This window comes from Lutjanus erythropterus, chromosome 4 (assembly GCF_056507025.1).
Source record: "Lutjanus erythropterus isolate fLutEry1 chromosome 4, fLutEry1.hap2, whole genome shotgun sequence".
NCBI lineage: Eukaryota > Metazoa > Chordata > Actinopteri > Lutjaniformes > Lutjanidae > Lutjanus > Lutjanus erythropterus.
The window spans coordinates 46,329,158-46,347,022 of record NC_139320.1 but is presented as its reverse complement, the minus strand read 5'-3'; the positions used below and the strand labels follow the sequence as shown (position 1 = coordinate 46,347,022).

The 17,865-nt window shown below is 39.1% G+C and overlaps 1 protein-coding gene across 3 annotated transcripts in view; it reads left to right on the top strand.

Moving 5' to 3' along the window:
- Positions 1 to 17,865, top strand: part of LOC146329215 (leucine-rich repeat and fibronectin type III domain-containing protein 1-like protein) — a 295,854-nt gene that overhangs the window by 124,619 nt on the left and 153,370 nt on the right. For all 3 annotated transcript variants that reach the window (XM_084718151.1, XM_084718150.1, XM_084718149.1), the window contains exon 2: positions 4,331 to 4,439. The gene's annotated coding sequence lies outside the window, so the exon portion shown is untranslated. The remainder of the gene's footprint in view (positions 1 to 4,330; positions 4,440 to 17,865) is intronic.

The following is a 17,865-nucleotide window of genomic DNA, read 5'->3' as shown; positions in this document are numbered from 1 at the left end:
TATTGTGCAACCCTCTGGTGCATGATGACCATTGAATTAACCTTGAACCTGAATATCAAACGTTAAATGGAAGACTTTAGGTGTAGGGAAGCATCACCATTTGTCTTCCTTATTACCTAAGACTTGCTGGATACCTTGGAGTTTTTACCAAGGGTAGATTCCCTCAACTAATGTTATGACCTTCATTCCATTTCCTCTGGTCCTGTCCACACTCTCTGTCTAATACAGCTCTGATGCTACATTGGGTGTTTGTTTCATCATTTTATGTTTACTCTGCCAGTTCAGCTAGAGGCTTAGGCCGCTTTTGCACACATGCTGCTAAATAATGCTGTGCAAAATAAACACTAATTTGATAGCATCTAAAATGGACTGCACGGATTTCATAGAGAATTCTGATCTTGAGCTGATACATGTGTATTTATGTTGGGCTTCTGCTAACAAGCGCAACATGGGCAATTTTTACACATATTATGAGTAAAACCGGTCTTCAGAATTTCACCTTCAGGTTTCTGGAGTGGTTGATGCATAGTAAGTGCACCGAGCGTGAGCTGTGTGTAAGGAGGGAAGACATGCTCCTGATCAAAAGAGAAATGAGGAGGCAAATGAAATCACTGAAGAGCATAATTTAGCAATTCAATAGGCACACAATTCTTCTATTAATTAAGTTTCGGAGATGAATTAAGTAATTCCAGGTTGAAAATTATAAAATTATAAATACAAGGTACAAATTATTATTACTACAAATTATTTTTCCCTCCCCCAAGATTTACCAAGCTTAATAGATTGTTCAATTACAGAGGGGATTTTTTTTCCTATTAAAAATTTGCATATAGTGTTTTAAGATGGAACCCTGGTGGTTCATAAAAGCCACTCTATGAAAGTTTGCTATAATTTTAAGTACTTCATGGAAGCCAGCAGCAGCACCTGTCAGGAGGGACTTAAAGATAGCTGCAGCACCAGCATATCACACCACAGAATATCCTCTTGTGTATTATTGTTTTGATAGTAGGCTACAGAACAAAGTGTTGAGCCAAAAAAGCCCTCATAAATAGAAGGACGCACAATTAAAGGAAAAAATATAATTAACATGCTGCTGTCACTGCTAGAAAGAATGTGTGTGTGTGTTTTACACTTGTGTTTTTTTTTTTTGAAGGGAAAGCGGGGTTGCCTGCCACGAAGATAATTAAAACTTTTAATGTCAAAATCAGCCTCTGTGTGAGTCTGTGAACTGCAGCTCTGATGAGTGCACGTTGCATCTGCCAACCTAACAAGCATGTGGAAAGATCTGCCACAGTAGAGCGGCTGTCACTGCTTGTTGAGACAGGTTGTTAGGATGTGTGTGAGGTAAAAAAAAAAAAAAAGTGAAAAGAAGAAGTATCATGTTCATTGTCTTCATCAATAGCTTTTGGAATTTTGCGTACGTTCACCTGTGTGCAGGATGTCATGTTGGGCTGATCAGCTGTCCCACTGTCGAGTCACATTGCTGTTTCATGTCTCAGCGATGAGACGCCTTTGGGCCTCTGATGTGAGTAATGATTTTCTAATAACCTGCAGCTTGTTAGCTCAGCTGGCTGGAAAACTGAGTGCCAAAGTGTCTGCATCCATTTGATGTGTATGTGCGTTCCTGTGAGCCTGTGTCAATGTGTACTCTTTACTAAAACGCAAAAGTACAGGCTGTCAGTTTCAATTTGATAGCACTTTGATCCACACTGGATGAATTGTTAAAAAACTGACATAATTTTTGCCTCAGCGCCCACATTTTGTGGTGTCAAGACTATTTTCAGTCGAGGCATTGAAAATTTGTATTATGTTCCGACTTCTAGGTTTCTGCTCGCCATGAATGTAACTGGGGTCTTGATATTTTATTTTAGAGAGCCTTCAGCACAGATTTCCTTCGAGATGACTAAAAAGAGATGGAGTGGAAAAAAAAGACAGAATAACAATGAGAGTTGATGCCTAATTCAGCTGCTGCATGAAACAACAGATTAAACTGAGTGTTCCTGGTAATGACTGAGATAGAATATGATTGGAGTACTCTTTAAAGTATCATACTGGGTTCGGAAACTGTGTGGAGGAGAATTGTGGGAGGTTAGCGGTGGAGCATCCATAGCAGTACACTACCGTTTTCCTCAGAAGTGCAAATAAGTGAGACAAAATAATCTATTTTTTGTATTCTGTAGAGCTCAAGAGAGGAGTGTTAATGGGGGCTGACATTTTTTCGGGATTCCCGTGAGATTCACGTGGGATTGAAGTCAATTTTGCTATTCATCAGGGGACTGGGAAGGGGTGGGAAAAAAGTCATTGGGACCAGGAAGGAGCATAATAGCAATATGTCAGTTTTTTTATGTGTAAAGATGTCTGTAATGTTGTGTGTGGACTGTCGATTGACAAGGACAGGATGGGATGAGAATCATTCTTCTTGGACTGGGACAGGACAGGTATTGGGATGGGATGAGAATAATTTTGTGGGAGCTGGCTGGACTGGGCCGCTTCCTTATACGCACCATCATCAAGGCTAAAATAACCGATGTTAGCTTCCTAACATCCTAAACTGGGTGGTTAACAAGGTAAACACTGTGCCTGATAAACATCAGTCACATGAATAGAACAGAGTATCCCACAATGCATTGTGAAAAGTAGTATACAACAAGGGCTTCTCAAAGTCTGGATGAAGGTCTGCATGCGGACCAAACAGCAAGCCAATTTGAATACAAGTGAAGTGTAGTTATTTCTATTTTGTAATAAAATATCTATTGATCAATACTTTATTAGTGACATTGAATTTATATAGCTGGAGAACAGTCACAGCGATCCTGTCCCAAGGTGAATGTGGTTTTAGTGTGGCTTCTTTTCCTATTGTTGACATCATCGTTGTGGTCATTTTAACTACTGGAGAGAGTGTGTTTTGTGTGTGGTTGTGTGAGTTCATGCATTGACTTTACAACAGAGAATTTGCATTGAGCTCCTTAATCGCCATTTCTCTCACTAGGCTCAAATGTATCTTAACTATCCTGATCTTAACTTGAATATATGTTATATGTGAGTTGATTAAATGTCATGTTTGTTGTTATTCTGGACCTCTAACACTGAATAAAAATCAGATGCAGACCTGTAAAGAATCAGTTTGAGAATGCCTGCTGTATACCACTGTGTATTGTGCTGAAACAAAAACAACAAAGGATTTTTTCTTCACTCTGTAGTAGGGATATTAATCAATTAATGTTGCTGTTAAAAATTTAATCAATTAAAATTCATAATCCATAATTAATATGATAGTCCAGAAATGGCAATAGTTGTGCATCAGTTCAACATCTGATGGAGGCTTTTGTTGAATTACGAAACTTAAACTTAGAAAAAAAGGAGAAAAAAAATTGCATTTATATCTTATAAAAGGAGAAATGTGTAGTATATTTTCTGTAGTAAATCATCAATATGTCATCAGAAATCAAGGAAACATGTTAAGGTGAAATACTCACTTTTCTGACAACAACACTGCAGCCACAGTTTCCCAACTCGAAGTTTCCATTTTGGACCGGAAAGCTGATTTTCTATGCCTGTTTCATGTTGATTAGAGTTCAAATTAATGCTGAATGTTGACCAAATGATTTAGTGTCTGTTTATGACTTACATTAATAATTTTGTAGAGGGTATAAATGTTCGTAATGGTTAAATTGAGCAATATGTTAATGGAGTCTGGCAGGCAGTGGCTAAACTCAAACTCCAGAGTGTGTATTTTTGGAGCGTTGTGCTTTTGTTTTCAGGATAACAGGCTTAACTGAACATTGACAGACTGATCAGCTTATACTAGAGGACACATTGTTACTTGTTATTGTCAGTTTACAATGTTGCGCACATCCTGCATTCCTGCAGTGTTCCTTCAGCCTTTTTTGATGCATAATTGTTAGATATTGTTTCTTTATGTGTTAATAAGTAATCAGTTGTTAGCATATTCAACTACTGCTTCGGGAAAACGCACAAAATTTGCAACCTTATTATATAGAGAGTTCAATATATAGTCCTCTACATAGACATCCCTAGATAGTGAGTAGGGAATAGTGAATAAGTGAATGAACCTGAAACCTTTAGTCTTGTTGTCTGTTCACTGTATGCACCCAAACTGTTATTGCTACTGATGCTATTAATTTTGTGCCCTTTTCAGTGACAATTGTTGTGCTATGTGTGAGGAAAAGGCTTCATGTGTTTCAGTGCATCATAATATGACAGTGATGGAGTGGGTGACAATATATCAAGGATTGGATCTGCAGGCTTTGTACGTAGTCAGTACCCTAACACGCCCTAACCCGTGTCTTATTTCTTTGTTCTCTTTCAGGTCTTTGGATCCATCACCCCAGGCCATCTCTCTCTTTTCAGTCCATCCACCAGTCACCACCATGTATCTTCATGTTGAGGCTAAATAAATCACAGCACACCAGCTAGAGGTAGGCATGGCTTCACAGCCAGCTTTTACGCTGCTTTTTTTTTTTAGCCGATACAAATTTAAAATTGTGCCAATTGCAGGATGCAGAATGTGCTCTGCTGGGAACTGTGACAAGAGGCTTGCACTGTTGTTTCTTTTTAATTACATCTGAAACATATAAACAGTTATTTCCAATTAAGTTTAATAAAACTTTAATGATCCCCTTTGGGAAATCACATAAGTATAGGATATTACATTATGTTTTGATTTATGCCATTAAAATGAACTCACACACTTAACACTCTTTCCTTATACAAACTAACTAAATTATAGGAGGCAACTTCACTACAACAGCTTTCTCTTACATCTGGAATTTAGTCAAGCATGTGTGTCGAGTGCAAGCAAATACGTGTGTGTAAGTAAAACATACAGCTGCATGCACCTTTGTGTTTGAGAGAGAGTGAGTGGGTAAAAAATGAATGCAGGTGCCCACCTACCTAATGCACAATATGAGGTTGAGTGCCCTTATTCACATGTGAGTGTAAATGTGTTGCAGTGTGTGTGTGTGCTGGCTCTCTGCAGCTGAGTGTGTGTGTCTGCTGAAAGCAGTGCTGCGGTCCTGTGTGCTCTGCCTCTGTTACAAACATATAAGCAAGGCTGTGAGAGCACAGAGGCCAGACAGGTCTGCAGGCAGGCAGTTAGGTAGAGCAGAAATAATGCTATCAATACTGAGTGGATGTATGGATGGAAATAATCAGTTTTAAACATCTGTAAATCTTATGATTTTCTTGGTAGGAAGGTCATACGTGCTATAGAAGTGTGACATCAGTACTGCATATGGTAAAAAATAATCTATGAAGATTTCCTTTTGTTTTGTAGATCTAGGGAGGCAAAGAAACATACTTTATGTCAGAAGTATTTGACCAGGTTAGACTGAAAGGTCCATTCCTTTGGACAAAACAAATCTGAGGTCAATTCATTGTTTCAGTTTTCCAGCTGGTCTGGTTTGTGTTCAAAAAGGCAAAACTCAAGCGGTCCAGAAATTATAAACCAAAGTCATGCTGTGAAAATATCACCTGATTATTGAGTCATAGAGTCGGTGGATAAAAAGACAATAAACGCCTCACAGTTTCTACCTGGATATTGTCATAGTAGAGCACCATCAGGTTCTGTGGATGTTGGTGTTGATCTGGGGCGCATGTCAACAGACCGTGTATAAGAACGTCACGTACGCCAGCGGATGTTAAATAATTTAATAACATCGTCACGAGTCCAGGTTTGTTCCACTGGTTTATAAAGGAGAACTAGTTATAGCATTGGAGGCTGCTGAGTGGTGCATGAATCCAACATCTTTACTGTGAAAGTGCACTAGAGCAAGCAAACTAGAGACTCCCATCAGCCGAGCAGCTAACTTCTGGTTTAGCTCTCCACTAACTAAAGTTGGGATAAAATGATTTAGCGGTGAGGCTCTTCTAGACTTTCCAAATGTAATCACACCAAATAGATCTGGTCCTGATATTAACACAATTCATTTTCTGGAGGTTGTGGTGCTCAAAAAACATTAGCCATCATTTTATAGCTGCTTCCTTCACAATGTAAGTCTATGGGGAAAAAGTCTTTTTGGGCATGAAAGCATCACATGATATTGTCATTTAAATCCCAGTGCTTTTCCCGAGGGAGTGGTGTTTCCCCTGCCAGTCCACATTTTAGTCACAAATGTGGTATTAATTCACCAGTCACCAAAACAGGAAGAGAAAACATTTGTGAACCAATGAAATGACACACAGAATTGTCCACCTCTGTAATTGGTTCGAATGATGTTCACACCAGAAATGAATGACTCCAGAGTTCACTTGACTGCAGTCTATAGGACCACCCCTTTGAGATGGACCAGAGAGCGGTTGTTTGGTCTGCATCAGAATTTGAGTCTGGCGTTCACACCAACCCAAACAAACCGTGCCAAGCTCCAGGGTTTAGTTCAGCCGCACTGAAGACTGGTGTGGACCTGCCATAAAACTTTAAAAACCAGCTGCGTTTGCAACAAATCAGACAGATTGTAGACAGAGGAGATTTTGGCAGAGAGCCTGTCAGAGCACAATGTGGCTTAACCCCACAGACCACTGTGGACAAAGGTCAAAAACAACACAATATTCCAGATACTGAGACCAACATGAGCTGTCAATCAGTGGAGGAAGCCATGAAGAGAAATAGTTGACCTGCATGATTCAATATCCATTTATTCATCAAAATACAAACTGAGTGGACTGTCCTTTTTCAGTGGTGGGTGCCCTGACTTTTCATTCACATAACTCTTGTTGAGTATATGTGTATAACTGCAGCAAAACATGGAAAACCTTAACCTCGGATGCTCTGCTACTGCCTCAGTTTCTACTGTTTTAGACTTTTTTTCAGGAGCACAGAAAGTTAGTAGTTTTTTATTGGCCTTTCTCTCTGTTGTACTGGCAGCTACTCAAAGAGTGGTCATGAAAACAAGTCAAGCAATCAGTTATAGCCATAACACTTTTAAAAATATTTTATGGCAGTGTAGCTACGCAATTTACCCCAACATTTGGACCAAAAAAAAGTTTTCTGTTATTGCTTTATGTCCTGCTATTGCAATGGTTGGATGCATTGCATTCGCACCATTAGAAGCCCTTGCCTTTAGCCCTTGTGTCACTGCTTTCTGTTTTTATTTTTTACTGCAGCCAGCCATATACAGCTGCCACAAGTTCAAAAGTTTTTAACATCTTGCAGAAAAGGGATCAAGCTATTTCAAGACCATTTCTTATCTGACCTTTTACTTGGACAAAGTGCTCTCTGTCTTCATCTATGTGGTCAGCAACTGGCATTTTCTACCATGAATAAGAACCACTATCCACTATAAGAGTCAGCAATTTCCTTGTAAATGGAATTTTGTATGGATGCAGCACTCTTATAATGGTCCTTTTGTGCTATAATTGTTGCATTGTTTAACATAGAAATCAGTCAACAAAAATATAAAAGGAGCACTTTTGTTTTTGTTCCCGTTTTTTAATGAGTTGAAGTTGTATTTAGTCTTTTCTGTGCACACAAAATGTTTATTTCTTTGTTTAAAAAAATGTGTTTCTTAGCACTTCTGCTTTGTTAAGATAATCCATCCACCTGATAGGGGTGGAATATAGAAATGCTGGTTAAACAGCAGGATTATTGCACAGGTTTGCCTTGGACTGATCACAATAAAAAGCCAGTTTGATCTTGAAATAAGATATTTATTAGGGACTGTACTATGGGTATTTTGTAAAGTTCTACAGATACCAAATGTTAAAGCACTCAGAGGCAGAGCAGGGTGGATCATGACTTTGCCTCTGGGGGGAAAAATGGTATCTGTCACTGGTGGGCTCTGAGAAGTGGTAGAGGGACACCCCCATGTTAAAAGAAAGTACCCTCTAGTGTGCCCTTCCACTGGATGAAATAGTAAAGTGCCCTCTAGTGCCCTCCAAGAAGAGAAAACATGATAAAGTGTCCTCTGGAGTACCTTTCCAGTGGACCCAGTGTGTTAAAGTGCCCTCCAGTAGAAAAAAAAACATGATATAATGCCCTTCTAGTGGACAAAACATGGTGAAGTGCCCCCAACAGTGTCCCTCCAGTCAAGAAAAACTGATAAAGTGCCCTTTGGGACAAAATGTGATAAAATGCATCAAATTCTTTGGCAGGCTGGTGGCCCTCGACATGCAGCTGGTGCCCTTTTTATTTTTTATGCCCAGGCCTCTTTAGACAGCCTGGTACACCATGTTACCTGCAACCATACGTAAAATAGCCATAGTTCAGTGCGTAATAAATGGCTTTCTTTCAAGATGAAACTACTCACTTTAGAGTGGCTGGTGGATGGATTATTGTGGCAAAGGAGAATAGCTCACTTACAAGGATTTTAACTAGATTATTTTTGGGCTTTTTCCTTCATTTTGATAGGGACAACTGAAGATATGACAGGAGAGGGGGTAGAGAGAGAGGGAATGACATGCAGCAAATGGGTTGAACCAGCGGCCGCTGCAGAGGACTGACAGCCACAGTAAACACTCTACATACACTCTACCAACTGAGCTGTTGGGGCGCCACAGATTTTACCTAATTTCTGAACAAAATTTGAGAGAAATAAACCTTTTGGGTGTTAAGAAAATGTTTTTTACCTTTAACTCATGAAAAATGAGAGAAAAAACATAAGTGTGTATATATGTTCATATTTTTCTTGAGTATATATAGATTGTTTGTGTCTTTGACCTACTGCTACTGTATATCCATATTACACTCTGCAGGATTTAGACACAAACCCTCTGTCCCAGTGTGTATATAGCTGTTTGTAGCTGCAGTGCGGATGAGCTGCGTGTATGCTGAACTAGAGTAGAGTCAGAAGAGTTCCTATGAAGTGTAATTCTGCCACAGAAGCTCTCTCCAGCCAACCTATTACAGCGTATTAACTCTGGCTTACACACCATTTTAGAAGTGGTTTGAAAAATGATTTCATTACAGAGGTTGCAGAACAATTTGTACCACTATCCCCGCTTTCTTCTCGGTCGTAGCCGTCCCTGCCTTCCTCTTCACGCTGTTTTATTTTCTGCCAGCACCCAGGAGAAACATCTGCCATGAGCAGTTTATTAGAGTGAGCTAAACGGCTACAACGTCCAAGACATTTTGCAGTTCAGTATGTTTGTTTTATCCGAGCAGAAAGGCAAAAATAGCTACTCATCCAACACTGACGGATGCAGTTGCAGATGAGGCATTTCTGACATTAAAATAACTTTTCCAAGAGTTCATACAATGAGACATCGAATCAGACAACTAACTTCTTATCTTCCTAATAGTTTCTAAGATTACTCAAGATTTCTCCTTTGAGCAATGTGATATCTGTTACAATACAGTCTATTTTTATTTCTTTATCCCCTTGTGAAATCTTCATAGATTACAGATCTGAATCCAATAAAGAATGCAGTGTGGTATCAGAGAAGTTTCAGCTTATCTAAGATTACTTATCTCAGAAATTGAAGGGGATTGATGTGAGGGACTCAGATATATGAAGTCTACATCGCTGGAGCTAAAGATGCACAAGTTCACAAAACCTAGAAAGACTGCAATAGGTCACACTCACTCCTTTGTGCCTGCGTGGGTGGAGGGTTGTGTGAAGCTGGTCCTTTGGGAATTTCTTTTACATGGAGTTTGAGCAGGAACGATTGTCAGCCATGTCCCCAGAAACTTAACTGCTGTGTGCAAGTTGCTCCCATCTGTTGTGTTTGTACACACTAATTGCACTGGTTTTCTAAGTGGGTATATGTGTTGTCAGTGTTCATTTGGATTTTTATGTTCGGGCCTTGCACAAAAATATCCTTTCTACATGCATACACACGCAGTACATAGACACAGAAGGATGCAATCATCAGTTTATTGCACCGGCTCTTAATTCAGGGCTGGAAAAGTAAAGTGCTCAAGCTGAAACTGCTGATTCATCACTATTTATTTTGGGATTGTGTATACCTGCCTTTAATTAACAAGACGGGCTAAGTGTGGGTACAGCAGTCTGTTGTATTTTCTATTTTTGCTCACATGCACAGACACATAGGCCCACACTCTGTGTTTTGTGAAAATTGGTCCAGTGGCCTTGTAGTTTTAAAGGTGTCCACTTAGACTCTCACTTGCATCATCTTGTATCTTCTCTGCAGATTTTCGACTTTTACCTGACTGTAGACAAACTCTTAAATGGACTATGGAAAGTACAACTAAATAGTGCTAAACTAAATTGATAAATAAAGTTATCTCAAACTGTGCGCTTGTGTTACTCAGTCTAGTGTGCTTTATTTTCCAGGCTTTTGAAATAAAATTAGCCTGTACTTCGCTACTCAGTCCAGTTATATTAGTGTACGAAATGTGCGTTGTTATGTCCTGTAATTCCAGTGCCCAAGTTCCTTGGGATTCCTAACACTGGAAAAGTTTGTAAAGAGGCAAAAGCACAGGCAGCACTGAAGATGGTTTGTGGAGCCATGAAATACACCATGACATGTGGACGGAGAGTTTACTTACTTTCCAATATTTAGGGATTTTTAAAACTTCTATCTCATGTTCTGTGGGCATGTCTTGCCTGAACTACAGGAGAAACCGCCAAACTGCCCCCACGATGATCAGAGGTACTGCTGTATTTCATCTGTATCTGTAAACTTTCATAAAATTAAGAGTAAAGCCAGAAAGCTCAATTTGCACCAAACATAAGGGCTTTTAACACTACATTTAGCATGGGGCTAAGAAAGCTTTCACATTGGCACAATCCTGGCACAGTCCAGGGTGAGCTAACCCCAGCTTTAGCCTCAGGCTTAGTAGCCATGCTACAGAGCAGGGTTAGCCCTGAGTTTGTAGGGTTATCTCCTGAAATGTCCTGATCGACTAAACCCAGGGCTGAAAGGTGCCAGTAAGAAACAAAGAACTTATAATGTTAGCATCACCTGCTGCACAAATGGACATGTAGCCCAGGGCTAGCAGAAGTGCAGTGTGAATATAGCCCTGGGCATAGCTTAACTCTGGGGTAACAATGTGTGTAAGAAAGGGGGCTTAATTATCCCAGGGTTAACTCTTAGCCTAGGGCTTTCCTTAGTACTATCGTTCATATGCAGCGTGAAAATCCCTATAGTGCACATAAAAATTACAGCTGAATACAATTACTGCACCTTAAGTCTATTCGTGTAATGTTCTCTGTAGATGGAAGAACTTGTCAGTTGTTTTGAAGAACATGTATCTTCACAGTCTTTAAAAACAAGAGGTAAACTTAGAGGTGACTAAAACTTGCGTAACTCTGTCAAAGCAAACACTGTAAATACTGTATACAGTCCACAAACTACAGTGTGGGCCTTTTGACTAGCTGTAGGCGACAGCATACTGAGGAGCAGTGAAAAAAGGCATTTCTTGTGTGGTGCCTTTTTCTGTTCACAAACCTGTAATTCTGCTTGTGAAAACATGCCAGATTCAGTTCAATTCTGTTTGGAGTGTGCAGCTGGTCAGACAGTGCTGTCCATTCATGCAACTCTGAATCTCACACCACCACTGGTGTGACGTCAGTTACTCACGCAGGTCAAATGTTACAATCGGTGTACCAGTCACACGTGCACAAATCGAGACTAATTTATTTATGTGCCTTGTTTTACGTGTGCCATGTTTGTGGAACCATGATTAAATCTGTTTTCATTAAAGATGGGAAAATAAAAGCCAATAATGAGCAGGACTGGGAGGGTTACTTAAAAAATATATTCTGATACAATTACTGATTACCTGTTAAAAGTGTAATCAGTGACTTTATCCAAGTATTATAGTATTAAAGTAATGTAAATTGCTTCCTTCCATTACTTTTGGATTACCTCAATACCAAACGGTACTGTTTAGGCCAATATCATGTAGTAGTAGTAGTAGTAGTAGTAGTATTGACACGTTAGTGAGTTATACCTGGATTTCTGTGTAGCTAACATTAGCATTTGATGTATGTAGCTAATGATAGCAGTTGTTTGGCATAGCAAATGTTAATAGCTGGTCTGTGTAGCTAACATTAGACATGATCCTCTGTAGCTAACGTTAGCAGTGTGTCTGTGGAGCTAACATTAGACATTATCCTCTGTAGCTAACGTTAGCAGTGTGTCTGTGGAGCTAACATTAGACATTATCCTCTGTAGCTAACGTTAGCAGTGTGTCTGTGTAGCTAACATTAGACATTATCCTCTGTAGCTAACTTTAGCAGTGTGTCTGTGGAGCTAACATTAGACATTATCCTCTGTAGCTAACGTTAGCAGTTTGTCTGTGTAGCTAACGTTAGTGGTTTTTCTGTGTAACTAATGTTAGCGGTTATTTTGTGTAGCTAATGTTATTGGTTGATCTGTGTAGCCAACGTTAGCGGGTTTTCTGTGTAGCTAAGTTTAGCAGTTGGTTTTCCTGTAATATTTTCTTTACATTCGATGCTGACTTGTGGGATGATGGCAGTATTTTCACAGCTGATGGCAGAATTGTTCTTGTACTGTGATGTTATTCCTCTTTTCTGGCAAAATAACAAGATAACACCATTTTTTCTGTAACTTTCTTGTATCCTAATTATGTAATCCAGTTACATGTAATCCATTACTCCCTAAGCCTGATAAAGAGCTATGTTTTGTATGACAATACTAACCTTGGGTTTAACAATATCAACATAAAGTTTATTTTGGCCTCATTCCAGTGGCCAGTGTTAGCCATAAACCATCATTACTGTTTGGTAATAATGGTGAAAAGTTTGCTTTCATAAAACTTTGCTTTTTTTCCACATTGAGGGGTTTCTTATGTTAGATGAAATAATTCTCCATGCATCAGTAGATGGTATTACTCATTTATCATGGTTACTCTGTTACTTTGAGAGAAAAAAAAGCTTTTCAGCATTGCAAATGTAATATCATGATGCATTTAAGGGTGCAGTGTATTTTTATTACATCATATTTATTTATTTAAAAGCAATTTCCACTAAATGCAAATGTCAGAATAAGTCAAGATTAATAACCACATCTTGGAAATCCTGGTAAAAATATTTTTCACACCATAATCATGCTTTAATTATGGTGTTTTCCCCACATAATTAAATGCCACAGTGGTCAGTGAAACATTCATTTTTGCAGGAAGAAAAATGTGCATCTCTGATTATTGTTTTTGCCATTTCACCTTGTTATTTACAAAACTCAAAACCCATCTATTATCTAGACTCTTCATCTAGGACTTGTCAAATACATGAACAAGCAGAACGCAAACATGTAAATATCTGATCCTCTCTGTGCTGCCTCGCACTATTACAGATGATTGAATGTAAATGATCTGACAGTAAACCTATGCAAATGTATTCACTTGTAGGTTTGTAGGTGTGCATGGGAGCATGCATTTGCTACTGTGGGTGTGTATTAATGTATAATCTGTATATACACAAATGGAAAATGCTTTATTATTAGGAGACAATGTTTTGTATGCAATTCAATGTCAAAACAATGCTGATAATTGAAAGTAGACATTTTTTTTGTCAGAACAAAGATATAAAACCACATTCATCTTGTGTGAAAGTATTTCTTTATGTTGTTAATATCACTCAGTGATGGGCTGCATGGTCATTAGGTCATCAGGCATGAGGTATTAGGTGCATTATATCTCAGTGCTGTCATCGTTATCATGAAAAGTGAAACAACAGTGAGTCACTGACACAAATCTTCTTGTAATATTATCAGCTTAAATGATGAAAGAAGCAGTATGTATCAATTGCACGTCCAAAATGAGTCCTGCAATCCAAATAGCAAGTTGCAGCCATAGATGTCTTAAAAAGGGTGAATTTATTTGGTTTCATGATTAATTTTGACTCTAATTGATCTGAAAGGGGCAAAAAAGGAGTGAAAGGAAAATTTCAAACGAGGACATGGATGTTGCATTGAATAGCAAGTGTTTCAACTTAACATTTCCTTAATTTCTGTCATATGGTTAGGATTTATTACTGTAAATATATTACAGATTTCTCCATTAAATGGTGCTGAACTGAGACTAAATGAGCTTGCCCAGTAAATAGGAATGTCCTTTATTAACCAGGATACTATGATTTCAGTGTTTTCTGTTGAAAATGACTTTTATTAGACCACTAATTCCCCTCAAGCAGATCGCATCTGCAGCTGGATGCTCTTGATCACAGCTGGTTCGAGCGGCAACATATTAAAAAAGCGACAATGAAGAGTAGGCAGATAAGCAGAAAGTGAAGTGGCCACAGACTAATGCACTGTACTCACTAAACAAACTGACAACTCTCATCATGAGGACGTGCAAACTGGAGTAGAGAGATCTTGGTTGTTGGTGTTTCCATCAGCCTTTTTTACTCATTAGTTTACAGATCCAAACTATAATGAATGAATAAATTATGGTTTATTATTATAGATTGCTTTAAATTACCCTCTCTAATTGTTTTAGAGAGCAACAAAAGATGAGTGATTATCCTCAGGCTCTATTGAGTAAAGTGTTTAGAGACTATTAGAGTTTATTTTGTTCACTAAGTAAAAGTTAGCACTAATATGCTTTGGCAACATTGTATTTTATGCGGTCATGCCAATAAAGCTAATGAATTGAAATTAAATTGACTAACTTGTGAGTCTCTGAAATGAGTAACTCTAAACAAATAGTAGGCAGTTTTAACTTTTGGGACATTAAGTACAGGTTAATACAGTTTTACTTAAGTAACCTCTTGAATGTAGGACTTTTACTTGTTGTCTCTACACTGTGGTTTTGCTACTTTTACTTAAATACTGCTGTCAAAGTCAAAGGAAACTATTGACCATCAGGGCAACTCCTGTCCACTGGCTTGAATATCAGGGGATGTCGGAGACGGCAGCAGATTCAGCACCCTGGACAGCAGCTGTCAGCACATGGAGCTCCATGATGGTGTAAATAATGCCAAGTGAGATCATGATCAAAGTAATGAGTGACTTCATGAGGATGTTTGTAACTATGTCAGTGTATAGTGTATATGACAGTGTCTTCCCTCTTCTGTTACCAGTCTGTCTTCGTCCTTAGTGTCAAGCACCCCAGCATTTTCTTAACACTTCCCTGTGTACTTTTCTTGCCTTGTTTATTGGACTTCCTGCCTGCCTTTTTGGATTGGCTTGGATTTTCCAGGAAATTAAAGCATGATGTTTGGTCATAACAGCTTTATCTTTAGAAAGCAGGCTCTGTATTGCTATTGTAAAAATATATACCATGGACTAAAACTGTCCTGCATGCTAACAAGGGTATCTGAGTGTACTCACTCTTCTCTCATCCTGCTGTCTGTTGACTCTGTTGCATCATGCCACCTTTTGAGAGCACAGATTTGTTTCAAATGTCCGTGATTTCTTATCTGTGTATGTGTTTTCCCCCCTCTGTCACCAGTGTGTCTTTGTCGTCAGTGTCAAGCAGCCCAGCATTTTCTTGACGTTTCTTTGTGTACTTTTTGGATTTTATGCCTAATTTATTGGACTGCCTTACTGCCTTTCTGGATTGGCTTGGATTTTGAAGAAAACTAAATGAGCATGACATTTGAAACAGGGTTCTGCATTGCTATTGTACAATATAACCTGGACTAAACTATCCTTCGGGCTTTGATTTAGATTTTATTCATCTGTCCCTGATTTGTTCCCTTGTTCTTTGCCTTTATTGGACTGCCTAACTGCCTTTTCGGGGTTGGGTTGGATTGGCATTGCTATCGTACAATATTATGGGTATCACAATCTCAATAATAAAATGAAAATCAATCAAAATGATCCAAAATGAGCTACTCTTTTCTCATCCTGCCGAGTGTTTATTCTGCTGCATCATGCCACAGCCTGTGTCACACAATCTTTTCTATCCAGATGCGTGCTAGTCCACCCTGCTGAGCTGTGACCTTCACTCCATCTCACCTCCAGGCATGTCTTGCGTTTCGCCCCTTGTATATTCTCATAGGTATGAATATACAACATGCCAGCGCATATCGTGGCAAAGGTAAATAACTTAATAGATTTCCCACCCAGAGACCCTAGATAAATAGAGAATCTAAATATTCTATTGAAGCTGAGAAGCATGACAGCCATGTAATTCCCTAAGCTGCCTCTGAAAGCCATAATATTCATATTTCTTCATAGCAATAAAACCATATTACCATATGAAGGCCATAGGATAATATTATTATCAGCCTGCTCTCTGTGTGTGCCTCTCCAGTGGCAGGGATCAGTTCAAAGCACAGCCCAAAGCATGAGTGCATGTGTGTGTGAGAGGAAGATAGTGTGTGCATGTGTGGACTGCGTATGTGTGTGTGTGTGTGTGTGTGTGTGTTTGTATCTGTGACTGAGTGTGTGTGATCACTTCCCTGAAGCGACAGCTGCACGCCGAGTTCCTGAATGGAGAAAGCTTCTCTGTGATGACTACCAAGTGGCACACACGTCTCTCCAACCCCTTTTCTGCTCTCCTTTCTCTTCCTTTCTCCTCTCCCTTCCCTTATCTTTTTGTGTTCCACTTTATTCCCCCCTCCTCGTCAGTGATTGTATGCTGATCGGCTTCTTATTTCCCCATGTTTCTGTTGTCCTCTCCTCCCCCTGTACGCCTCCTCTCCTCTACTTATTTCTGCCCTATCAGTGCTACTTCTCCCATAGCTTTTTCTTTTTATTATTACACCCCCATCACCATAATCACAGAATCAGAAATGCTCGCTGCTGCTCCCTGCGAAATGACTCGCATCTGTCACAGCTAAACCTGCATAAAACCTTGAATAAGAGCAGAGGAAAGGGAGAAGGGGAAGGAAGGAACAGATGGAAGAAAAGCATAAAAAGGAAGGGGAAAAAGAGAGAAAGAAAGAGAAATAAAAGACGGTAGGAAGAATGAAAAGTGATTAATGAAGAACCCATTAAGCAGAGGCAAAGGGAGCAGGGAAAACTGATGAAAAGAAAGTCTCTATATTTAGTGGTGTTTCAGATTGGGAAGTGTTTGATGTCAGAACCCCATTAGCCACAGTAGTGAGTATTTGGAGAGATCTTGCTGTGTAGACAAAGTGTGTGAGTGTGTGTGTGTCTGTGTGTGTGTGTAAGTGAGACAGATGGGATAGATGGAGGGAAGCAAGAGAGAAAACATTATAGCCACAGCCTATTGGCCTGTGAACCTCCAGGCCAGAGAATCATAAACCTGCTTATGACAGGTTCAGTGATAAAACACACACACACACACACACACACACACACACACACACACACACTGAATGAAGGTGAAAGTGTGATCCCCTACATCGGTCAGTGTAGAGATAGTAAGGAGTTTGGTCTCTAATCTAGATTCTTAACTTTTTAATAAAACATCCACCCCAAATAATGCACAGGATAACAGAATGACAATGAATAAGGGAAGAGTATTGAAAAAATAAATCACCCTGAGGTTAAACTTTCCCAAAAATGCAAAAAGTATGTTGACATCAGTGAAAATAAAGTACAAGTAAGCAGATTACCTCTCAACATGTAAGTAGACAAATAAAATTAGTGTCGAACTAAGCTCCTAAATAAATTACAATTGCACCAAATGGATTTGCAAAATCTTCACGCGTTAAAGGGAAAGTTCACTCCAAAATGAAAATTCAGTCATTATCTACTCACCCTCTTGCTGATTGAAGGTCTGGCTTAGCTTTTTAGTCCACAAAACACTGCTGGAGTTTCACAGGAAAACGGCGTTGCAGAATCTTGCTTTAGGAGACTTGGATTACTCGAGGTTAGCAGTATGGAGGCATTTTATGTTTTATTTTCTGTAGTTTTGTTAAGTATGAAAACTGCTCACCATTTACGTCTGTTTGGGAGATTCTGCAACACTGTTTTCCTGTGAAACTCCGGCAGTGTTTTGTGGACTAAAAAAATTAAACCTGACCTTCATTCAACATGAGGGTGAGTAGATAATTAATGGATTTTCAT